General features: G+C 34.4%; 1 protein-coding gene across 2 annotated transcripts in view; it reads right to left on the bottom strand.

The window, feature by feature from the left end:
* The window catches only part of LOC118746785, a 253,271-nt gene that overhangs the window by 69,421 nt on the left and 156,383 nt on the right, over nt 1-27,467 (bottom strand). The gene's annotated exons all lie outside the window — the stretch shown is intronic.

Below are 27,467 nucleotides of genomic sequence, written 5' to 3'. Positions count from 1 at the left end.
AAGAAATTTTGTATAAAAAGCTATAATAAATAGCCCCTAACCCTAACTATGAAATACACTATCAGTTTGTCTAATAAATGCTAACAGTGTTCTGATAGAGGAACTGTTAAGAAATAAATACTAACTGCCGGTTTCACTAGCTATTCATAGCCCAGTAAATTTAGACTTCTTCAAAAAAATATATATATATAAAATTTGTAGTAGGGAACTTTTTATGGAGTTTACTTCTATTTGACACGTAGATTATTGATCCACCGACTTGCCCCTAAATTTCATATGGGAACATTCCTCCATCTTGGATTTTAGGTGTTTTTGGGTTTTTTTGTGATTTGCAAGCTTATTTTACATTTTTCGTAAAAAAAAAGTTTAAAACAAATTTTTAGAGAATTTAATTTCCCAAATACTCTTCTTGGTCGACTGACAATCCTGATTCCTTGATTTTTGTTGTAATTCCGTTTATAGAAATCGCGATAAGTACCATGACTTTTGTTGCCAATTTAGGCTTAAGCATATATTTAATTATTTTTGCCTGCTGTGCCATTGTCAGGCTAGAATTGGTAATTTCCAGGCGCCCGTCGTTTATTTAAGAGAAAAAACTTTCATCCTCTAAAACGTAAACTTTCTAGATGTGAGTTTTGCAGTTGTTCTGCCAGTCATGATGATTGGTTTTCTCCCTGAACCACAAATTCTCTGATTGCTACAAGTTTTGAGAATTCGATAAGTTGTCGAAAAAGGGAACCGTTTTGTAATTATACAAAAGTTCTTTTTTGTAAACATTCAATTCATAGCCTCTTTACTTATTTTTTTTACAAATTTACCTTTTTTATCTGGAAATGCCTCTTTTGTATTTTTAATGCCCATTGAAAGAATTCACTTATAAAAATAAAAAGGTTCTTTCATTATTACATAACTATGAAAAGAGATCTATCTATCTCAATTTTCACTCTTTCTCTTTTTGACAGAATATTCCCACTTATTCTGGATTTGCTGATGATTTATTCTTATGGGTGCAGGACAGTTTTCAAGTGACTGAAGAAGATATATTCGGACTGATCGATCCACGTCGCCCAATACGATGCACAGCAAATGGCATTTGCTTTCCCGATGATATCGGAATACTCTGTTGTCCTTTCTGAGCAACAAGAGTCGAAGGAACGTAAAAAATGGCTTTTGTTTTATCTATAAATGATTAGCTTTTACCCGCAGCTCTGCTCTGAATTAAGTTCGGTTTAACGTTATGATTTTAAATGTAATGAGAAAGAAAATAAATTATATCACCGAAAATAATACATTTGATTTAAAAACTGGCGCTTAATGCTTCCCATCAGACCTGTTAAATAATGATTAATAATCGTAATGATTACTAATTAAAGCATCTTCTTTTTGGATAACCGTTGAATGATTAAATACCATAATTTGCACTTTTTAATGATTAATAATTAATCACTTAAAAAAATATATTAATTAATTAATTTCAATTACATGGCTATTTTGTTATTTTTGATTATTTGCAATTATTTTTGACTTTTTAATTACATGATTAATATAATTATTTGATTTTCAGTTATTTTTGATTTTTTTCATTATAATTGATTATTAATTGCTGGGTTATCTAAGAAAATTAAAATTAAAAAATGCAAAAAAATTAATGATTTCTAATCGGAATTGAAATTTTTACAGCTCTGCCTCCGACTTCCGACTTCCAGGTCAATAAGTCGAATTTCAACTAATCTGGCTAGCATTATTTCGTAGCTAGTCTATGTTGTATACACGTACATACATACATTTCTTAAATTATTTTAAAAGGAGACCATTATTTTAAGACATGTGTCCCGTTAAAAAAAAAGGAACAGTCCAGCGCCTTCGTCTTGGTCTGCAGGCTGTATCGGAGATACAGCCGCTATATTTAAACGTAGAATACGTGGTATGGTTAAGAGCATATCCAAGTCAAAAACGAAATCACACACTAAGAAAAAAAGGGTTTTTCCAAAATTTTACAAATTTACATACTTCTAAGTGAAAAGAACTCAATGAGAATATAAGCGAAAGCCCTATTTTTATTTTTATTTTATACCATTGTTTTTTTCTACAGCTTACTGAGATTTAAAGATTTGAAATTTTGAACAGAAAAGATATTTATTGAAAAAACTTAATATAAAATTGTTTGAGCGCTTGAAAGAAATTTAATTCAAACTGAACATTTGAAAACACATTTACATGTTGTGGTTGTAGCTAAGGGCGCAGAGATACTTGTTACTATTTGTTAACTTTCGGCAAGACTCGGGTTCGAATGCTGTTAAACGCAAAATATAAAAAGCGATAACAATACCGATAGCAAAATCGATAAAAATATCGATAATAAAACCGATAACAATATCGATGACAAAATCGATATAAATATCGACAACAAAATCGATAAAATTATCGATAACAAAATCGATAGCAAGATCGGTAATAATATCGAAAGCAAAATCGATAAAAATATCGATAACAAAATAAATAAAAAATCGATCAAAAAATTGATAGCAAAATCGATAACCAGACGGAAAAAAAATTTAAAATCGATTTTTTTTAAATCGATAAAAAAATCGAGAATATCGATAACAAAATCAGTAACAATATCGATAAAAATTTCGATAACAAAATGGATAAAAATATCGATAACAAAACCGATAAAACTATCGGTGACAAAATCGATAAAAAAAATCGACAACTAAACCTAAAAAAATATCGATAACAAAATCGACATAAAATATCGATAAACCAATCGATAAAAATATCAATAAAAAAATCTATGAAAATATCGATTACAAACTCGATAAATAATCGATAACAAAATCGATAACAAAACCTATAACAAAATCGATAAAAATATCGATATCAAAAGCGATAATAATATCGATAAAAATATCGATAACAAAACCCATAAAAATATCGATAACAAAAGCGATAACAATATCAATAGAAAAATCGATAAAAATATTGGTAACAAGACCAATAAAAATATCGATAAAAATATCGACAACAAAATCGATAAAAATATCGGTAACAAAGTCGATTATAATATCGATAGCAAAAACGATAAAAATATCGATAACAAAACCGATAAAAATATCGATATCAAAATCGATAAAAATATCGATAACAAAATCGATAAATAATCTATAATAAAATCGATAACAAAATCGATTAAAGTGTCGATAACAAAATCGATAAAAATATCGATCATTATATCGATAAGTGAAAATATCGATAGCAAAATAAATAACAAAATCGATCATTATATCGATAAGTTCTGAAAATATCGATAACAAAATCTATAAAAATATCGATAACAAAACCAATAAAAATATCGATAACAAAATCGATAAAAATATCGATAACAAAATCGATAATAAAATCGATAACAAAATCGATAATAAAGAGATAACAAAATCGATAAAAATATCGATCATTATATCGATAAGTTCCAAAAATATCGATAGCAAAATCAATAACAATATCGATAAAAATTTCGATAACAAAATCGATAAAAAAACCAACAAAATATCGATTATATCGATAAGTCCCTAGAATCCCTAAAATCCCGAAATAGTTCCGAGATTGAGTCTCTGTGCCTTTATCTATATCCTTTTCTCTACAACTACCTTTATTTTAATCTTTCTTCCTCTATCTTCATCTATACTTTTATCGGTATCCTCATCCGCATCTTTTTCTTTATATTTATCTTTGTTTTTATTTTTATGTTTATCATATTCTTCATATACATATTCCCCTTCACCTTTGCACTTATACATATAATTAAAGTGTTTAAATTTACCTTGGTCTTCATGTTTGCCTTTATCTTTACTCAACTTTGTTTTTGTGTTTATTTTTACCTTGGCCTTTATCCTTTTCTTTATCTATGTACGTCCTCACCTTTACTTTTATTCTTGGATTGGACTTTTTCTAAATGTTGTTTCACTTCGAAAAGTCTTCGCGTATTATGCATACATGTGTTCATATATGTATGTACATATATAATATGTATGTACATATGTATGTATAGACATACATAGATTACTAAAAATAGAAACAGATCCACATTAACTGCAATCAACATATATACGTATGTATGTATTTACATATGTACACACACGCGATTAGGTTATATGTAAATATTGCTCCATCTGTTTATCAAAAGCCGAAATATGTACTCACGTACACATACATACATACTTTTTGCCTCCTTTCCTCACTTCCAACGCATGCACGTGTTTGCAAAACGATGACGAAGTGTTTTTGTACGGGAAATCATTTATGCCCATATATTTGAAACAAATAAACATACTTAGAAGATATCAACCAATACTTCCCATATACCAAACGAAAGGAAAACTCTTGAATTTTTGATTAAAGAAAACAAAAACAAAATCATTCGAGCGGTTTTCGAGCATTTTGGTAATGAAAAAAATTTGCAAATTTTTTCAACAATTTTTTGCCTTAAAATGCTCAATATTTGTTAAATTTATATAAAATTTGTACCCGATAATATTTCTACTGCTCCAAAGAACCTATATCCCGAAAATGAAAGTTATATATGCCAACAATAAGTTGCTAGAGCACTATAAAGGCTCAAAATTGACCCCAAAATAAGGCAATGTTTACCGTTGTTTTTACGACAGAAACCGAATTGGTTATTTACAAAAATGAATCTGTCGACAGGTTTGGAATTTTATCTTTGAAACGCCACACTTTTCTTTGAAATCGCTTTATTAGTTCTCGTGCAATAAGCGTTTTTGTGAAGCTCTAAAAATTACAACTACAACATTTGAACATAGCCCCCATACCTTAAGGTAAGACGTATTCTACGTCAAAAAAACAACAGTCGTCTTTATAATTTATTTAACCTAATCAGAATATATAGATTGAAATTTGGGAAAAATAAATTCATTATTCATGTACGAAGAGTCACTCAATCTGAATCAATGGTAAGGATAAGCGAAACTTCAGTTTAAGTAAAAAACAACCCATGAATTCATTGACAAATCCATTTCTCAAACTACATTCCCACTCCAGGCCTATAAAACGGGGTAAAGAACCAGTCACTTTCTTTCTTTCGATGCCCTACAAGGAAGAGAACCTTCGCACTCGAAATTTCTTTTTGTGTACCGGCGTTATTAAATAAATGTAATTTTGACTCTTTATTGGGTGGCAAGCCTCTTTAGAAATATTTTATAAACTAATCTGTCTTATACCTCTTTAGATTGACATTCATATTGAGTTCGTTTTTTTAACTTATTAAAAAATGGGATTTGACATTTTAACAGGTGGCAACCTTCTTCAAAATATTATGAAAATAAAACTATTCAAAACTCATTTATTCGCCATCCTTATTTTAATATTTATTTAACTTATTATACAAATTGTATTTGACTTTTTAAGTAGGTGGCAGTCCTCTTAGTAGTTTTTTCTTTTTTTCTTTTTTTTGGCATTTTTATTGTACTATTATTACTTAAAGTAGTAATTAATTATTTATTGTGATCTCATTTAACTTGTCAATTGTCAATTTCTAAACTGCTGACAAGCCCCTTTTCAAATTTCGAATATATTGTCCAAATAGACACAGCTTTCGTAAAATATCGCTTGTTTGATACCCGCATTAAAATATCTTTATTAATTTGTTAATTGACTTCATTTTGAATTCCTAAACATGTGGCAGCTCCCTTCAAAAAATATTTTTAACACACAGCTTTCTTAAATCTCTCTAGTTTGCTACCCGAATTAAAATACTTTGTTTAATTTGTTTAATAAATTGCTTTTAACTTTTTGAACAAGTGGCAACCCTCCCAAAGAATTTTGTTCGATATAAATCGAGTTTTAATGAAATTTGTTTGACACTCACATTGTCGTGAGGTTTTATTTTTTGCTTATTTATTAATCGATCTTCAATTTTTAAACAAGTGGCAACATCTTTAAAAATATTTCCGAATTTTGTTTTTTAACCCCTTTCGTTTAACATCCTCGCTGTTGTACTCATAATATTTTCTTTAACTGACAAATATATTTATTAGAACTTTCGAAAGAAGTGGCAACTCTCTTAAAAGTATTCTATACATTATTTCGGGCCATAACCTATCTGTGTGCCAAACTTCATTAAAATGAGTCTAGCAGTTTACGCATGAAAGAGAAGCATATGTACATACCAATTGATGAACTCAGCTTCTTTGTTTGATATAGCACAGGAAAAAACACCATTGCATTTTTTTGTGTGTTAATTACATTCAGCTTATATTTTATTGCGGTCCATTGCTAGTTAGCAACATTGTGCCGAAACAATCAATAATTTCGATAGCATTTAATGATTGATGCAATGGCTTTTTTCGAGCATGCTCTTTTGCCTTTTTTCACCCCAAAAACTCATTGAGTTATTTACGATACGTGCAAGTCGACTAACAAATACATATGTATGTACCTCTTTGTTTATTATCGCTGATGCACTATTGACATCGTTGCGGTTCACCAGCGTCAAATGTCACCTGGCGTTCATTGTCGCAAATGTAAATGAAAATACTCCCTGCGGTGCACACACCTATAGAGAAGGAAGGCCAGCCGTGCGCAGCCACATTATTTACGAGCTGTATAAGTGATGTGTGTGTGTGGCGTGAATTTGCATGTGAAATGTGTGTTGGTTGACGCTGCAAAAAAAAACTACAACATTTACGCGAAGTAAAAAACGTGGTTTCCCGGAAAAAGAAAACAACTAAATTGCTTTTAAAGATAAATGTGTATGCAAAAAAAAAACTTGCAACAAAATAATAGTCAACAAGCAAATTGTCAGTTGCATGTATGTATGTACATAAATGTACAAATACAAACTTGAATGCAAATGATTATTTTATAACGTGTTGTGATGCAATGTTGTTTGTGTCAGGGGGAGCTCTGGGTAAATAGGTGGAATATACAAATAAATTTAAATTTACTTTTTCAGTTAAATATGTAGTAGTTACTTCGGGTATGCAAAAGCGTATTAGCGACATTTAACTTTTTATAGAGAGTCTTAATATTAAATTTGGATTAACGTCCATCCATCAACTCAGAGTTATAGCCACAGTTGACCGTTTTACATTTTTCAAAGTAATCGATGTGAAAGATACCTTTTGTATCTCCACAAACTGTTTCCATGACCTCTGTCCCCCTTGGTGAATGTTCGCTGGAAGAATTCCACTGATTTGACTGTTCCTTAGCCTCTGGTGTATTGTGATGGATCCATGTTTAATCTATGGGTACGAAGTGGTCCCATACTCATTTGGATTGCGGTTCAATCACGCCTAACACTTATTTGAAATGGCCCACTGCCAGCAATGGCGAGAGAGAGATAGTTATATTATGCAACAGCTAGTGCTTGATGAACTCACAAATTTCACATGTTTCCATTAACGTCGAAAATTTACGTAGCTCGGCGAAAAATTTGATAGTTATTAGAACGGAGACACTGGCTTATCAAACTGCCAAAGGAATCTTTAGAACCTTATTACCGTAGCTGTGTGTAAGACGACGAGGTGGAATCAGCAATTGCTTTAGAACGCTAAGGCTTCTCTTCATGATCTCTCCAAACCTATTCGGGACTTTCTTGAATTTTTGTCTCTCTTTTCCAAAATTTGAATCGCATTAGAGTACTCCGTAAATACGTAACTCTCCTATTACATCATCTAGAGTTACCTAACCATATAAAATTTAAAGCCACTTACGTTCTAACCAAACTCACTCACTTTTCTGTTAAATAAATGTCTATAAAGTGCGCGAAGTAGTCGCATGTCGAACGCAGTAGGCAACGTTGTTAATAAAATATTAAAGCCGACAGCTAGCCGACACAATGACAGCACATCAAATAAACAACGCAGCCAAGCAGTTTGAGACCGACAGTCCACTTGTCATTTTCAAATAGTTAGCGGTTGATTTACGCACAAAAATACAAAGTTACATACAAAGTTACGTTGGTACTTGCATACACATACACACATATATATGTATGTACATTAGGGTGGTAAAAACAAAAAACAAAATTTTTAAGTCTGAATTTTAAAGCTATCACCCCACCCCTTAGGATTATTCCATACCGAAAAATAGTAGACCCTTTTTTCTTTTGAAATAAAATAATATTTAGAGAGAAGTTTCCGTAGAAATGGTGTGGTATTCTAGAAGATTAATATCTTTGAATCGGAAAACTGTATTGTCCTGCAGGAGACTTCTTATAAACGTACCTAATTGTTTATTTAACAATTTTTGTTTTTTAGAACCCTTAAAAGCCTCAAAAAATGGGGGCCTGTAAAAAAAAGTCGCTGGTATTAAAAAAGTTATAATAAACACTTGGGTATTGTTATTGGGTACTGTCAGAGAAAGTTTTCGATCGAAAAATATTGATTTTAAAGAGTTCTATACCATTTTTACGAAAACTTGTTTATCCCCATATAAAATACGTGGCAAACTTTGAGAACTTTTAGCGAACTCCAAATATTTTTTGATTTCAAATAAAACACAGGGGTCAAAAAAGGATTGTGCTATGGAAGGATTGGTGATACGAATACGCGTTTATACTTCACACTCTGGGTAGTTACAATCAAGAAATCGACTACTCTACCCCTAAACACACATTAAATAGGTTCTCTAAGACGAACATATCCTCAAGAAGAAAATGGCAAACAGCAAGACCTTGGCGAAGAGAGGTATTACATTTTTACACGGATGGACCCAGGCTAGGCAATAGGGTTGGCAATGGAGTTTTCTCTAAGTAATTAGGACTGGAATTATCCGTCCAAATCTCTGACCAGTGCAGCATTTATCAGGCAGAAGTTTTAGCTATAATAAAGGACCTCCTGTCGTAACGAAGACTACGATACATATTCAAGGCCAGCCTCGTATGGGTCCTGGGACATTGAGATATTGATGGAAATTGCAGGGCAGATGAGCTAGCCAGCAAAGGTATCAATGTTCCCCTGTGTAAGAACAGAGATAAAATTGGGATACCCATGGCAAGCTGCAAGTCAGGCATTAGAAATAACACGATTCAAGTGGCCAACAGGTGGTGCCTAGAGGAGGACTCTTGTGGACCAACTAGGCTTATATGACACAATTAGATAAGGAATGGAGAGGAGAACTGCTCAGTCACTCAAAAAAGGATATTGCGATGGTAACGGCTTGTGTAAGCGGCCATTTTGGTAGGCACCCTTTGAGACTTGGAATATTTTCTCACCTACATATATTGCAGAATTTGTTGAGATGAGGAAGATGAGGAAGAAACAGTCGAACACTTCTTCTGCAGTTGCCCGTCTTTGGCCAAGAGCAGAGCAGGCTATATAAGCACTTCTTTACTCTCTTACGGAATTTTGCGATTTAGGACTAAAGCCAATCCTACGCTTCATAGGAGCTTCAAAATGGTTCTTTCGAAAATAGTGACTCAGGTTCCTGTGTTTGGCAGTGGTATCACAATGGACCCGCAAGGTCTAGGTGAGTTGGTTATTTGCACTGAATGCCACACCAAGCTAACCCAATTTAATAAGTTAAATTTCACCAAAAAACTTTCAACTTTTGATGATTTAATTTAAAATTAAAATTTAAATTTGGCCCCGTAAAATGTAAAAAAAACGATCCCCAAATTTTTTTTTCGCCGAATTTTTTTTTCTTCGAAATTGCTTTACAAACATACGTTAGACTAAGGGTGCGTTCTCACAGAATGCCGAGTGGCGCCGAGCCAAGCAAGAAAGAGCGGAGCGCGGCTGCTGGTGTTCCCATTGAACGAAGCGGTGCGGAGCTTTTGCCATGGCATCGGTCATAGAGATATCACAAAACTGACCTTCAATGAAAAGCACCTAAGATATTTGTTTAATTTGTTTAAATTGCTTCAATGAAAAGTAGATCTACGTTTAGTTGTTTTGATTTTTTTGTTTGCATCGGAGAAGTGCAGCTGAAAAATTAAAAAAAAAAATAAATACATTTTAAATCAAAAAATGCTTTGTCTTCAGCTTCAAAACGCTTCTGGAAAATCTTGCCATATGCACGGCTAACCTCGGCCCCGCTTCCTGTGTGAACGCAGCCTAAGTGTTGAACGATGAACTTTTTTGTTTGCTTGTAAAGTGGTGCGCGCTCTAATGTACATATGTACGAATAAGTTCACGCATTCATGTTGTCTAAAACTTTCTGACATCCATTAACCTTAAGCGAATGCCAAACATTAATGTAGACAAATGAAGTTTAAGTGTTGCAAGAGGTTGTTAACAAAAGAGAGCAAAACCCGCCCCCTCCCCCCAAAAAAAAAACAAAAAAAAGGAAAGGCGAAAGGCTAGTCAAAAGCTGTCGATGGAAAAAAAAATCCTCGTTCGATTTTGTATATTTGTAGTGGTAAAGCAGTTAAGCGGCGCTGTTGAGATAAAAACCAACTGTTGTCTGGCATTTAAGGGCAGTGTGTGCTATTAAAAGAGGAGCAAATAAAAAAAAAACGAAAAAAAAACTGCCAGTGCAGTAATGTATACAAATATATACACACATATATTTATCGGTCGTGCGGCTGTTAAGAGACATAGGGTCTTACCCTTTTTTGTGCAAACAGGCACGTACACATGTGTCACACGCATGCACGCTTATGCAGACATTGACCTTTTTTTTTTGGGAGGACAAAAGTAGATCTTTTAAGGTTAACCTTTTTTTTGTTGCAAATGTTTTATATTGTTTTGCTTGAAAGTGCAAAATGTTTCAACTCGCTTGAGCGTATGCATTTTTCTATAGTGGCTTTTAGTAATCCAATACAAATATTATGCTCACGCTTGCTTTGTCTTTGAGCTGATGCCTAGGCATGGGATATCCATAAAAGGTATGTGCAACCAACCACAAGCAAACACCCCGGCTTATACGTACCTTGTATTTAAAAGCTAAAAATTTTTGGTATGCTTCCTTAATATGCCTGAATGTTTGCATTTTAAGCTCAATTGCTTTTTGAATTTTTTACTAGATTTTTCAATATGGCAAGGCAGTTTTGCTTATTTACTTTTGGGCAAAAAGTAAACAGAGCAAATGCTTTTTGAATATTTTTGTCGTTATCCTTTAAGCATACATATGTATGTATATGGAAATATGTATGTATGTACCTCCATAACAGAGCTGTGTCGCTGCGCATTAAGCAATTCTCTGCTGACGTTTTTAGGCCCCCCTCCCGTTTGCTGGGTTTTTGCTCTTTAAGCTCGTTTACTTATTGTTTTTTGTTTTTGTGGTTTTTGAGTGTCGGTTGCTGCTTTGAAAGCTTGTTGGTTTTCAGTTTAAACTGCATTCGTAGCGTTTTTGTATGAGTGCTGTTAGCATGTTGACATGAGATTTTAATCTTTGACAAGATTTATTATATTTGATTTATATATGTCTTAACTTAAATTTTTAACAAAAATGTTAAGCCTTTACACACACCTACTATATGTATTTAATTATAAAATTTGCCAAGATTTAATTTTAATAAGGTCGTGCAGCTTCTTAAATGAATTAAAAACTCAAAAACCGCTCGAATGATTTTGTTATTATGTCGGATAATCAGGCAGTATAGAATGGCATTAAGGCTTGAGGGCAGTTGTAAAACTCTTTAGAACTAGCTAGGAGCCCACTATAGAGTAACGCTGTGAACACAAACGCTTTAAAGCCAACGAAAGCAGCCCAAACTGCAGCTTACATTTTACCGAGTCCTTCTGCCATAAATCTAAAGAATTCGCTGCACAATAACTTAGGAGCTGAGAAGAATCTCAGATTACTGCCCACTGGCGGAAGTCAAAGGGAAAGATACAATCAAGGAAACTCATCTTTCCCTCCAGGACGAACAGGGATTCTGACCAACGCTGCGCTAAATTTTCGTCGCCAAAATTCGCTACAACAAAAAAAAGTAACAGATGCAATTTGTAATCAGCCAAATTTGGCAGAATGAGGGGCATTTAACTAGTGGGTGAATGTTGTTAAGGCACCTGCTATTCTTTGGAAATTTTTAGCTAACCAAAATAGCGATAGCGAGTTTTGGAATCTGTATGCTGTAGAAAATTTGTGACTGATTCTGGCTGTGTTTTCTCCTGTGCCAAATGGTTTTAGTAATTGCTAGGAGAATTTCACAACGGAAATGTATCCGTTTACAACTTTTCATTGCATAGTTTTAGCCATATGCACTGCAGTAGTGTATAGATAAAAAGCAGGGCGTTAATTTAAAAAAATACTGAACATATTTTCACTTGGGCTTTTGATGTGTAAACAACATTGCACGGGCAAAATTTGTGTACAACGCCATGCATAAACCAAGATGAATTCAGAAGTAGAACACATGAAAACAAATCTAATCAGCTGTTCGACCAATGCTGCTCGTTTTCAGGACTATTTCGGGAATAGTTCGAGACTTTTTCGGGTTAATTTCGCGGTCAGTTCAGTACTAGTTCAGGATTCGCGACTAGTTCGAAACAATTTCTAGATCATTTCGAGATAATTCAGCACTTTTTTGGGTATAGTTCGGGACCAGTTTGGCCCTAGTTCGGGCCTAGTTCCGGGCTCAGTTCGAGACTAGTTCAAGACTATTTCGGGAGCATTTCAGCTATAGTTCGGGCTTATTCGGAACAGATATGCTAACACATCAAATTTCTTTCGTATTAACAATTCCTTATGTTATAGTTCGTATATAGTTCGAGACTAGTTCAAGACTTTTTCGGGAGCATTTCAGCTATAGTTCGGGCTTATTCAGGACACATATGCTAACACATCAAATTTCTTTCGTATTAACAATTGCTTTTGTTATAGAATGTCTTTCTAATATCGGTATTACTTTTGTGAATACATACATATATAGATACATATTTACATGTGTGTGCTTACAATTATCTATTCTCCACGTTGGTATCCTATTTTGTAAAGTTTTGCATCACCATGATATTGTATGCGGCTTTTTACACACATCAAGATATGAACTACATCTCTGAAGCTACATACGTATTTCGCTCACACCTCACAAGACATCTGGATGGATACCTACTCACATACATACCTAGGTATGAGTACAAAAATGCGTATGCTATCACTTTAATTTATTTATTGCATAATCAGCATAATCGCATCTAGTGATGACAGCGCGGTTTTACCTGATATCAAAAGTAAGCTAGTAAATAGGAAAGCAACGGTGCATATAACCCAAACAGACATTCAACACTCCATCCACAAACCAAAGCTGCATCTACATAGTTCTACCACATATTGGGAGGACGATCAGAAAATACAACGAAAGCAACAAACTGTTGTGGCAAAACAGGCATCAAATTATCTATGTAGAACAAGAGAATGCGCTAAAAACAGTTGAGCTGTTCAGAAGCTTACTCGTACGTATTATATCCATAACAAGGTGCCTGCGGGAGATGCACACATTTGTGCGCTGGCATAACTATACATACACTAATATAAATTTTGTAGCCGCCTAGTAAGTGCCTGTATAACTTATGCGTAGTTGTATGCTGAATTGTATTTATGAACCTACAAATGTACATATGTATGTATGTATGCCTGTAAACTTATGAGGGTTTGCATTTAAATAGATGAGTATATTTACTACTGCGGTGCGTCAGCTTACACTGACTACACCTCACTTGCATTTAATGTACATCCGGCGGCACAGCCTCGTACATATGTACGTACATGCATACTCACTGGGTATTTGTGCCGGTATTTGCTGCGTCACACTTTGCTTTTTGTTGTTATTTGGGTGCCTGCAAGTGTGGCATGTGAATGTCTAAAATGAAATCACGTATGCTTGTGGCTCTCCATGCTATTCCTTTTGGCTACAGACAATATTCATTGTTGGTCATGTGATACGAGTAAGCTAAGAAATATAAATATTTTTACATACTCAAACATACAGACACAATGTAGAAATATGTGTTTATACTTTTGATCCTTAAAGGCATGGATGTAGTAACAATAAACTCTAGAATTTGTGTTAAAAAGTTAATGCGTAGTTATGAAGTTTAGATAATCGCTTCTAAAATTAAGTTTCTTGGCCAAATTTCATTGCGGTGTTTATTACATTATTTAGTATCTTCAAACTTTTTTATGTGTCCTCATGAGACTAAACGAATTCCAGGTTTATAATGAAGTTTTCACTTTCTATTATTATTTATATTTGTGATATGCTTTTATCACTTTCCCTTGTTTATTCGTATGGTTATGGTATTCAAATATTCAAATTAAATTGTGGTTTAACTTTAGCCCTGCTGCATTTTTTTGATATTAGAAAAGTTGCCTTTAATCTGCCGACACTAAAAAAAGCTTTAAGTTAGAAGATAAGAAATTCTCAACACTACAAAGAATGTTTTATTTAGTTCCGTATACAGAGTACATGTACATTAGGTTGGTTCAAAAATACCAGATGCATTTACTTTTTGGAAATTATTGCTGCCACACACCAGAATTATAGAAAATGGCAAATAATGGTACCCAAAATTGCTACGAAATTCTTAAGGCAGTGTCACACCATTGATACATTTGTACAAATTTGTATTTTTTTTAATATTGGGCTATTGGTGAAAAAAAATGGACAATACAGCGAACTTTTAGTGAAAAATTCGAACAAATTGTTTTTCGTGATTGGGACAAGGAAAAATATTTCGCTAGCTTAGAGTGAAAAGTTGCTAAGTCCACTTTTTATGAAAACTAATATTTTGATATAGGAGGCTAGGGAAATTGAATACGCATCGTTTCGAAAATTATAAAGGTACTTGTGTTATTTTTTCCTCTTCATAAGCACTAAAAGGAAAATTTGCTAAATCCAAAAGAAGCACCACAAATCCGATAAGGCCAAAATAATACGACATCTTTTAGTAAATATCGAATCCTTCTGATTCTTATGGAGTTTTGCTTTGCTTTAAACGCGCAAAATGTTTGATTCAAAGTCTTGCGAAATAGTTAAAGAAAATGGCTATAGGAAGATTTTTTCCTCTCCTGTAAAATTTTTAAAATGGGACTTAGCAACTTTTCTTTCTAAGCTAGCGATTTGTGCATTCACACGATTGGGATACGATTTGCACCAAATTTTGGAAAAATGTCCAATCGTGTGACATTGCTTTTAAAATTGAATCTGTTTGATCATAAATCTTTCAGGAAAAGTTAAAATCGAACACACGTACATGGCGTATGTGAGTTAAGCGAACGAGATGAAAATGTTACTCATACGCCATGTATGTATGTATGTATGTACGTTTGATTCCAAATTTTCCGTGATAAATGGTAGATAAAGTGTGGAACCGCCACACAGTGGTATTTCGGCGGAAAAAAATTAATTTTTTGAATATAAAATTTTCAAAATAAGAAAAATTCATTATAACTTTGTACCACAGTTGGGAGTAGTGTACTAAATTTTCAGTTTCACTACTACTCTTGATGTTTAGTGGTGAATTGCAAAATATCAGTCTGCCACTTTCAGTATTGCAAAGACTTGCGATTGAAAGACTGTTGCCATTGCACCCAAAGCGGTAAAGCATCTGTAGTTACCTTCCACATGACATCCAGCTCCAATACCGTTTTCAGTTTTTGAGCCATCGGTATCGAAAGGTTTCACCGAGACTCCCAAGAGTGGCCTTGTTCCCTTGTAGGAAATGTAACGACAGACTTTCTTCCAAAGGAGACTCCAGGTATCAGATTGTCATTAGGTGCCATGAGCTTTCTGCCCAAATAGCTTTTCACCATGAATGTTGGAAGAGAGTCTTTTAATTGTCCTACAAAAGACCTGTCTTAGCCAGAATTACACTTCAAAATTAGTTTTAAATTAGTTCGCCAGATTTTTGGAGATATAACGCTTTCAGATGTGCTGGGCCATTTAGATTCCCTCTCAAATTAACAAACTTTGCTTGTCAAATTTCTTGTGTTTGTCGTCAATTTAAATTTAAAACGAGCCACCTTCTTTGATACAATCGATTGTGCAACGAAGTCTCTGTCACAGGCCAACAGAAATTTACAACTACAACCAGCATATAGTCGACGCATATTTCTGAGTTTAAGAGGAAGGGTCAGCAGTACCAGCTAAAAATTTTCCGAGTATAATTTCAATAGCGATGGGTGGAGAAAATGTGGCATCAATAATTTCATGCTCACTTACCAGCATAACCTGACATAAAAAGTATCAAACACAGCAACCACCACAACAGCAGCCATCGATACAAATTTTAACCGCAAATAGACCTTGAGTGTGGCAGTAAAAATAACTTAGCAGCTGTCATAGGCAAATGGGAATTGATGTGGACTAAGGTGGGCTGATTGTCGTGGCGAATTGGTAACCTTTGGTTTTTCCTACCTGCAAGAGCTGCTGGTGCTGTGCGTTGAAGCAAAATTTGTATGCCTAAGTGAGTCAGCAAATTTTACAGGCTATTTTACGCAATCAGTAAACGACCTATAACCATCAACATCAGCGCCAGAATACGAGCAGAAATCGTACGGATAGCAACAGCTAGAAGATACTGAGCATTAAGTATTTGGCTTTGTATGTGTGCCAGTACAATACCTTTGCATTTATAGTAGTTAGGCAGTAAAGTTTAGGCAACCTGTGAATATATAAGCAGCTAAAGTGACCTAAACATCCCAACTAGGCGTGAAGAGCATATCTCAAAGCAGCCACTACCGGGTGGCAAGGGAATTCTTCGTGAATATAACAGACTGAAAGGTAATTCAAAGTCGAGGTGGTGAACTCTGCAATGATTTTATTTATTTTTATTATGACACCTTTTGCAGGGGTGGACTACAGCAGCCAGCAGGTGCTGCGAAGGCAATTGCCAGAAGAAATATAAATGTTTGTCATGGCACTAATAAATAAATTGAACATTGGGTTGAGTGGTAATGAATGTACCGTAATAAAATAAAATTTAGATTTGGGAGGCGAAATCCTGTGGAAGATGTACGGTTAAGGCAGGCTGGATTGCCTAACACAATTAAAATATTTTCATCGGTTAACTGACAGTCATTTTGGGCACAACGTGCCCATTTGCAGTCACTTCTCAATGTGTCCCTGAAGTGAAGTTTATTATTGAATGCTTGGAAATTTACGTAATGCCATTCGAGTTTAGTTAGAAGCAGACATTGGCTATTCATTGGCTGCTTAGACACGCAATTAACATACTTTTGGGCGTTAACGCGCGACTGCGCCGCAATGTTGGCTAACAAAACGTTTTTTTAGGGTACTTTTTTCCTTAACACCAAGTACGAAATTCTTTTTTTTTTAATAACTTCTAATAGCTTAATAAAAATCCTTTGTGAAAACAGAAAATTAATAAATTCGTTTATGAAAAATAAAATTTACTAGCAAAAATTAGGCTAACAACAAGCATTTTTACCTAATTTGCTAGCAAATTAAAATCTATTTTAATTTAAATGAAAATCTCTAAAGTATTATTTTACACACGCACTTGCACGCTTGCATACACACCAACCATAAATACCTAATTCCTTTTACGTATATACAGTGGAGGCCACACAATTGATTCACTTTTTTTTACAAGTTTTGAGCATTTATTTTTCAATCAAGTTTTAACCACAACGAAAACTAAGTAACTCAGTGTTTTAAATCTTACAAAAAAATTTAAGGGGGTTCTTATTAGAGTAACAGAAGCCAAATCAACACTTTTTAGAATTTTTGTCTGTCTGTCTGTATGTTTGTACGCACATCACTCGATAACTGATGCATGGAATTGAATGCAGTTTTCACCCATGTAGAGATTTAGGAAAGTTTACTGCCGGAAATATGTTTGAGGAGGGTTGCCACCTGTTTGAAAATTTGTATTCATTTAAATTGGTAAAAAGTATTTCAACAAGGGTATTAAACAGCGCAATAATACCTTTAAGGCGCAGTGAAGTACGCCGGGTATTCGCTAGTTCAAAATAATTTTTGAATGATTTTATTTATTTTTTATTTTCTTTTTACAAAAATATAGTTTATAGGCAACGAAAACCAAGTAGCTGAGAGTTTTAAATCTTGTACGAAGTTTAAAAAAAATCGGCAAATTCTAAATTTTTTTTTTTCAAAATTTCAAACTTTTTAATCAAAATTTCTAGAATAAATAAGGGGATACCCATTTAATCTTAGTTGCAAGTTTAAGGTTTGTTAAAAATCGCCTTGATTTTGGAGTTTTTTTTGCTAGGTATTGCGCATTTTCTTCCATATGAAAAAATTGTCGAACATACTTTGCATGGAAGAAAATGGGTAACACTGTCTGCGAAAAAAATTATCAAAATTCGAAGCGAATTCATAGCCGCTTAAAACTATTGAAACAAATACAAAATTAAAGGACTGTAAAACTGTAGTTCGATTTTTTTTTTTTGAGATTCTTATTAAAAAGTATGAAATTTTGCTAGCCAGTTTGAAATTTTGAGTTAAATGATTTTTGTGGTATTATAAACTATATTTTTGTAAACAGATAAATAAAAAATAAACAAAGAAGAAGCAAATAGACAAACATTTTAAAGAAGTAATGTCCCTAATTATGTAGCCACCATTGTCCATATGTCTGTCTGCCAAAACGCAAATATTTCAAATATTCAAACCGGAAAACCCAATTAAAATATCAATTTTGTTGAGATTAAAAGCGACCACGCTAGTCGTCGATCAGCCCAAAGCAAAACGGATGGCAACCCACGCCAACAAATTAGGCATCAAGTTATCTGTCTGCCTGCTATTTGGCATTCAGCTGGCCTGGCGGCATAGCGTATACGGTCTTCGTTTGCATGAACTTGTTTTAGATTTTATTCAACACTATTCCATACCTACATACATACATACATTCATTTATACCAACGTGTACTATCTCCAAAAATTCGGCCGCCAGCACTTCTTCCGGCTTTCGTTTATTCTTTCTATTACGCATTCCATTTGCATGACATGGTTAGTGTTCGTTTGACTTGTTTGTCATTTGTTGTACTACCCAGAAATTTTAGTAATTTAAGTTTGTGAAATTCAATTTTGTGCGAAGTCTACAAGCGCAGACTCGCCACAAAGCTACATACACACTTAATTGAACTTTTGAAGTTGCGGGTAATTTGGATGAATTGATGAAAAGTTAAAGAAAGTTGAAGAAAGGACAAATTAGTTTTTTTTTAAGTAAACGTTATTAAGTTTATATTTGGAACTAATGTGTTGAATGTCTTAACGCATTAATTTCTTAATGGTAACACAGGAGAGTTCAACATACTCAATGTTGCAACAGATGGATTTAATCTGACATTCACGGCACCTTTTCTCACTTAGCAATTTTTAGTAATAACTCGACTCCAGCGCCACATGGCAACACTTTTTGCGATATTATTGCTCTTAGTGTTACCAATACATATTTTAAATATTAGCCAAATCGGATCATAAATAAGATTTTTAGTAATAACTCAACTACAGCGCCAACTAGCGGGTTAAACTGTGAAACTATACCATCCAGAGACCCACTCGAGTACACACAAAAAATTTCGTACGTAGTATGAAAAATTTGGTTTGTGTGGGAGTTGCCACGCATCCATTTCCAATAGTCTGGAATTTGCTTCAAGAGTATGCAATTGATTTCATATATCGCCATACAAAGTTCCAGTTTTCTACTATTAACAGTTTCAGAGATATGCAGTATGAAAAATTCGGTTTGTAATGGGAGGTGCCACGCCCCCTTCATATAACGATATTTTTTAGCCTATAACCATCCTTGGGACGTGTGCGTCAGGTGTCCGAAATTAAAAAAAAATCGGTTGAGGTGTTCTCGAGCTTTGCTAACACAAAAACAACGGCTTTAGAAATATATATTAGTATAGATTAGGCCCAAAAATAACAAAAAAAAAAACAGAAGAGTTTTAAGCGATTTTTTAAAGGTCACATGCAAACCCATTTCTGCTTTCTAATATCAGAAATTTTCAACTTTACACTATATGAGAAATATTCTGTTACTCGTTAATTAAAGCTCTGCAATTTACGGCTTGCCACAAAGGCACGAGTATGTACTCGCAAGTGTAATTGAGCCCAAAGTACCTTTTCTTGCATCATTTCTTAGTGTTGTTTTTTTTTTGTTGCTTTTTTCTAAAATATCAAATGAAACTCTAATTAAGCGTAACTCATCTAATATACTCGTCTACTCGTAACTTCAAGAGCCATTTTCAACATTTTTACCATCCTTCCTGTCTGTGTAGGAATATAAAATGTTGACGTAGTACATTCATACCACAAATGTTGCTTTGATTGAAGCATGAAGTGCGCAATTATATTTACGTTCTTATAGCTAGATATGTATGTATGTAGCTGCTTATGTACTCGTATGTTTGTACGCTAGTAAGTAAGAGCACTTATCAACATCATTGCTTTGATTCCCTTTCATTGGCTATCCTTTGATGTGATTTAACCGCAAAGTGCATATTTGGTGCCCCATTAGCGAATGGTGAGTACGTAATTAACCTGCTATGGATGAGACAGCTGTACTTTCTAAGCTACAACTTATGTATGTACATAGTCGCTTTTGCAACGCGGTGGATGTTTGTGTTCTGATCTGTTTATCTATCTTACTGGAGAATATACTTTTGCAGTGTTTATAGCAGGGCTTAGGAGCAAAGGTTTTTTTTTCATCGCTCCGGTATTTTATTTCGCGCTTCGAGCTCCACTCTTCCTACACTCCCGCTTCCAATAAAAAAGCTATTTTATTTATTTATTTACATATCGAGCCCTAACCGCCAAAAACGTAGGCCACATTTTTTTGAAAATTTTCTTTTTGATGCAGAAATGCATCTAGATGCTCTAGGAATACTTCTGCATCCAAAAGAAAACTAGAACGATTTCGAAGTTTATTAAAAAGAATGGAAATTCATTAACACGGTTGTTTTCAGGACAAGAAAAAATAATAACTTAAGCAACTTTTTTAAATGAACATTTTTTTTTTTTTAATTTTTGTCGAGCTTGAGACCGTTATTATTGAAATTTTTTGGAATAACACCAATAAAAATACTTAAAAAAAAAAAAAACAAAAATAAAAAATATTTCTAATTAAAAAAATTGTCAAATTCACTAAATAGAATGGACATTTACACGGTTGTTTTCAGTGGCAAAAAAATTATTCTTATACTAAATTTATTAACTCAAATTTTTTTTTTTTTTGTAATTTTTATTGAGCTTGAGGACGTTATTATTGAAAATTTTCGTGGAAAAAGAATTGTAAAATTATTTTAAAATAAATCATTACTAAATAGGTCAGAAAATAACAAAAACAAAATATTGAAAAATTTTTTTAAGGAGCTAAGGCGCAAATCATTTTTTTCTAGCTCTTTGCTTCAGTTCAACTCCTGCTAAAATCCTTTGCTCCATAGCTTTCTGCTCCTTTGCTCCGATCCGCTCCGAAGCGCTGGTTTATAGAGATAGCGAAAGCATTTAATAACGTTTCGAAACAAGATCTAATAGAAAGGGTCACCTTGATGGGGGCACATAATATTCTTCGGGCTTGGATGGCAACATGGTAGATTGAAGAAAGATCTCGGCGAAATGAGCCTCAAATAGGTGACAATAGACGTGCATAGATATGCACACCACAGCGAGGAGTGATATAACCAATTCTATGGACATTTGTGGTTAATAAATTACTGACCAACACAGAAGTAGTAGCAGCCATGCTAACAGCATATGTAGATGACATCTCTGTTATCATAAGCGGCAAATGTCTAATGACTCTTAGCTCATTGGCAAACGCGATGCTGAAAGCCATCAGTGATTGGGTCACAGAAGAGGACTGAGTGCTAACGCAGAGTAGACTGACTTAGTGCCGTTTTTAAAGTGGAGGGTTAACTCAAACCTGTAGTTAACTGCCGAGTGAGAGTTAACTCTTCACCGTAGAAAAGGCCTTTAGTATATATGATTCACTAGTAAATACCAGATTCCAGACTGGGATAAACCTGAATGTGGGGGAGACTACTGTTCAACCAAATCGAAAGAGGAAGTACCTTGGAATCGTACTGGAACGCAATCTGTCGTGCGAGCTTAATGTGGAGGAGCGGGTAGAAGATTTTGGGCTGCAGCTGGGGACTTTATGCTGCTCTTTCGCACTGTATATTCATGGCAATCGTTAAGCCAGTGTTATTTATGGGATATTGACATGGTGGACAGAAACGAAAAGAAGACTGTAGAGTGTTTTCAATGATTACTATAATGGATACCTTGAGGACAGTAGTATAGCGTCATCCTTAACCGGGCGAATAGACTAAGCGATCCCGCGTCTGTGTTTCGAAAGGTCTCTAGAAGCTTTAATAGAGGTTGACTATTATCGTAAGTGCGTGGAGTGGAAAAGGAATGCAACGCACATCTACAAAGATAGTTCTAAAATGGACGAAGGAGTAGGGAATGCAGTATATTGCAGTGAACCGGTAATTCATAGGTCCTTTTGGCTACCAGATCATTCTTTGTACTAAAGGAAGTGGCAGAAATACTACAGAAAATTATCCCGACAAGCGAGCAGATAAACATTTACTCAGATAGCCAGGCGGCCATTAAGGCTCCACTTGCATATACAAAAATTCGATAACCGCCGCGGACTATAAGGAGGCCTTAGAAGGCTAGTTGTGGCTAAAGCCGTCGACCTATTTTGGGTTCCAGGACAAAAGAGTATTGAAGGTAATGAGAGAGCTGACGAGCTGAAGAAGGAAGGGCGTGCTCTTAGATGCTCACTAGTGACGAAAATACCAATTCCTCATCGGGAAATTAAAAGATCACAAGATCTGCTTATGCACCACCAAGCGGATAGGCTTTGGAAAAGAGCTCGGTGTAATAGACTTGCAAAAATTATGTGTAATTCATACGATAGGAAACTTACTGATTTCCTAATATCAACAAGCAGAATATACTCGAGGCTTCTGATAGGATTGCTAATAGCGCATTGTTTGCTAAGGGAACATGCATTTCAATAAGGTCTCATAGATGACAAAAAAATCTAGGAAATGCAACTATCACGAGGAAACCATAGAGCATATAATTTGCGAGGGTCTACCCTCCAGCAGGCAATGATTTGTGTTACTTGGAGTGGTACAGCTGCAGAGCCTGTAGTCAGCATTCGACAAAGGAACAAAGTGGAAAGGAAAGGCAGTGTTCGTTAAAAATGCAATGCTATGCACGTTATATTCGTGTATGTAAAACATCTTTTGGTCAGCCAGCATAACCCAACCATACCCGTATTTTAGTAAATATATGTACTTTTTATTGAATCAAATTTTTTTTCTACTTACTCCGCCAAGCAAATAAAATCTATGTGAATTAAAATACTAAAATCTTTATTTGCTTGACTATTTTATTTCTAGTAGGAGTGCCATTTACTGTTGAAAACCGACTATTCTTCTGGTTTTTAAGACCCCTGGAGAGATTGTCTAACTTAGCACGTCGTTCAACTTATAAGGTACAAAATTACTTACTGGAAAATGTCCTGCATGCGAACTAAAACGTGACTACAATTTTTTATATCTTTGAAGGCCTTTGGAGTACTTTGGCGGGACTTAGAAATAACCCGATATATATTCCAGTTTGTCGATAAATTTCTATAATTTGATACATATAGATGAATGAATGAAATTCAAACACACTAAAATCCGATAGCTCAAAAAAAATCGATAAATTTACTAATTTCGAGAATTTTCGATAAATTTCGGTAACGATCCGTTTCAAGGGCCCAAAAAAAAACGATATCGATACAAATCGATAATTCCATAAACTTTGGATACTACTATAACTTTCTATAACTCAGTTAATTTTGACAGCTCTAGATTTTTCGAAAGCCATCGACAAATTTGGGTAACCCGTTACACTCTAGCAGTGATAAGTCGATAAACTTATATAACCTGGTAATTTCGGTAACTCGATATATTTTGAAAATTCCATGGCTTCGATTCGATAAATCAACGAATTTCAGTAAATCAATAAATATCGGTAGTTCGATAAGTTCAAAGGCACTCGATGCATTACGATAACTCGATAAGTTTCATTAACTTGACAAATAATGCTATTGTAATAAATATCAATAACCTGATAAATTTGATTAACTTGACAAATTTCCATATCCCATACATTTTTATAAGTCGATAACTATCCGTAAATTTCGATAACTATTAATTTCGATAACTCAATAAACATTGATGAATTTAAATAATTGAATACGTTGTGATAACTCAATAAACATGGATAACTCGATAAATTTCGATTACTATAAACTTCGATGATTCGATAAATTTCGGTAACTTGATAACTCGCGATAACTTAATTTTTTATACCGAAATTGATTTCGATTCATATCGAAAAATTTCAATAAAACTTCTTACCCTAATTCTTCTCTATTTCTGTGAAAACAACTCAAAATGAACAGGTTGCAACAACAACTGTACACAAACATGAAATTTTTAATCAACGATTTTGGCCGTAATTTTCAACCAATTTTGTAACCATAAAAACTCTCTTCAGACAGAAAACTTACCTTTCCAATGAATAAATGTATGTAGATTATGCATATACCTTTTTTTGTAAAGGCTATATGTATCAGATTAAAAACAATAACAAACTTTGATTTGAATTTTGTATTTGATTTTTAAGATTATGATACTTAACCAGCGATAAATTTTGTCAATCATAAATAGTCTTTTACCCTTCGTAGTACGATTAAATTTGATTTTATGACACTTAAGTGAAATACCTAACCCTACCCAGCCTTGTGACCACTTATCTAATAAGCGGATGACTAACTCAATTTGATTTTATTGCCTACTTTAGTTCACTTCAATACTTTTTATCAGATTTCACCTGAGAATTGAGGGAAACTAATAAAAACTAATAAAATAAACTGCGCAACACATTGCCAGTTTATTAAAAGGATTGCCTGTCGGAGTGCCCAATAGGCAGCCTAAGTGGGAAGAAGAGCTAGGAGAATGTATGACAGCGAACGAATAGCCACTGGACATTTGTCAAATGAACAAAAGTGCTAAAAGTAGTAAAAAGCTGTCAGGTGCGGCACGAAATCGAGCAATTTATCTATAAAACGCGTTTTATCTACTTACATACATATGTATGTAGTGTGAGTGTGAAGACAAATAGACAAACATGAGCGAAACTACGACGTTGATTGCTGATAATGGCTGTGAAACCAAAGGGAGCTATGGAGTACAAAAGGCGTATATGGTGTTGTTGTTTCTGTAAAACGAAAAGGACAAAAGTCTCCATAATGAGCTTAATGGATTATTTAAGGAATCAAGGGCCATAGTGATATAAAAAAATTGAAATAACTTAAATACATATGCACGTATATGTATGTATATGAAAGAAAAGAAAAAAGCTATAGCCCAAAAATAAGCAAAAATGACATACTAATAGAAAATTGCAGTGCGAATTGTGAGAATCAAGATTTTGAGGAACTGAACTATAATCAAGCAAAAGAAATATGCTTATGCAATAAAATGAAGCAAAAAAATAGCATAACATAATATAACATAACATAACAAAACATAACATAACATAACAAAACATAACAAAACATAACAAAACATAACATAACATAAGATAACTTAACATAACATAAAATAACATAGCATAGCATAATACAACATAACATAACATATGAAAGTAAAATAGGAAGACATCGGCCGACCTGCAAAGAACGTCTTCACAAAACCGCGCAGAGAAGCTCAACCTTAAAAAAAAAATGCTAAGCAGAGCAAAAACCGCTGTTTCATACAAAGGCAGTGCTGATGTGCAAAGTCGAAGGACCGAGAGTGCCACGACCCATCTTCCAAAATCTCCTAGAGAATGCCCTTCTAGCATTGTTCCTACCACAGGGGAAGAAAGACCTTAACCAAAAGGAGTTCGTGAGCGTACCTGCAGTAACAACGGCCGAGGTGGCATACAGATTGGGTCGAATAAAAGAAATTAAGACTCCCGGGTCAGATATTGTCTCGAACGTCGCTTTTAAGACTGCGGTTAGGCTCAGACCGGACACGTTCGCCAACTTATATGCCGCGTGCCTAACGCAAAGCATATTCCCAGCGCGCTGGAATCTACATTGATTAGTGCTGCTTCACAAACTCGGAAGCAACCCAATCAGCCGTCCGACCTCTATGTAAGTATGTATGCTCGAAACAGTGGAAATCGTTTTTGTAAAAATGATTTGCAATCTAGTGCCGAGTTGATCGTCTTCAGGAGTTTTTAGAATGCACGACTGGCAGCACCGACAAACATTTTGGCTTTCGACGGGCAACATCTATGGTTGTTATGGCAACACTAGTAACGAGGCGACCTGTGGAGGGCGCCATCTGATGAGGTGCTGGGCTCTCATATCGTTGGACGTCAAAACCGCCTAAATATAAGTCAGCAAATTGAAGTAATATATTGGTGCCACTAAGGAATTACAATGTACCCGACCAACTGCTATGAAGAATCCGAAGTTACTACAGGTACTGACTTGAACCTACAGTATGACTTAGCAGGAGGCCCAAAACAATACGAGGTAACAGGAGGCGTCAAACAATGATAAGACCTCTGGAACACCATATATGGTGAGGTCTTAAAACTGAGGCTATTCGATAAGGCAACCATCATGGGATATGAGTATGATCATGTGTAAGAAATATACAAATATTCAAAAGGCGATTATACCACGAAAATGGTGGCACATTTATCTTAGACATAGCATTATCTTCGGTTTTGCATAAAGGCCAATATTCCATCGCGAGTTTGTATTTAAATGAAAACTTAAATAAATATACTAAAAAAGTAAAATAACAACTCGTTCTATACCTGTAGTTATGTGTGTAACGTATACGCCCCGCAGCACCAAACAGTCAGTTAACACGTTTAGTCGCACGCTTTAACTTAGGTTGGGTTAGGTTAGGAGGGCGTGTGTGGAATATTCCATACTTTCATCGGAGTCAGAATTGTCCATTGTGAGTGCCCTCTTTTAGTGAGAGTCAGGAGAGTAGCTTTAAGTCATCACTTTACTGAACAAATTAGTACCCCTGATGAAGCCGAGAAGATCCAACAGTTCCACCTCTGCTACATCGCCCAGACTGTTGAAGAAGCGTGAACCCATGCGCTTGAGTCGATTCCTCTGTAGACCTGGATATCGACACAGATAGTGGTCAATTGACTTTCTTCATCCTCATCCTGACAGCCTCTGCAAAGAGTACTTGTTGGTATTCGCAAACGTTGAAGCATTATTGCTATAGCATAGTGTCCTGTGATAACGCCGGTATGGACTCTTACTGCAGATCTATTGAGCTTCAGTAGGGGTAGGGGCATGCCCCCTAAATAAAATAAAATGAAATGAATTAAAATAAAATAAAATAAAATAAAATAAAATAAAATAAAATAAAATAAAATAAAATAAAATAAAATAAAATAAAATAAAATAAAATAAAATAAAATAAAATAAAATCAAATAAAATAAAATAAAATAAAATAAAATAAAATAAAATAAAAT

The sequence above is a fragment of the Rhagoletis pomonella genome, unplaced genomic scaffold (genome assembly GCF_013731165.1).
Source record: "Rhagoletis pomonella isolate Grant_MI unplaced genomic scaffold, Rhpom_1.0 Rhpom_scaffold_00011, whole genome shotgun sequence".
NCBI lineage: Eukaryota > Metazoa > Arthropoda > Insecta > Diptera > Tephritidae > Rhagoletis > Rhagoletis pomonella.
Note: the sequence above shows the minus strand (reverse complement) of the source record. Positions and strands in the feature narration are given on the sequence as shown.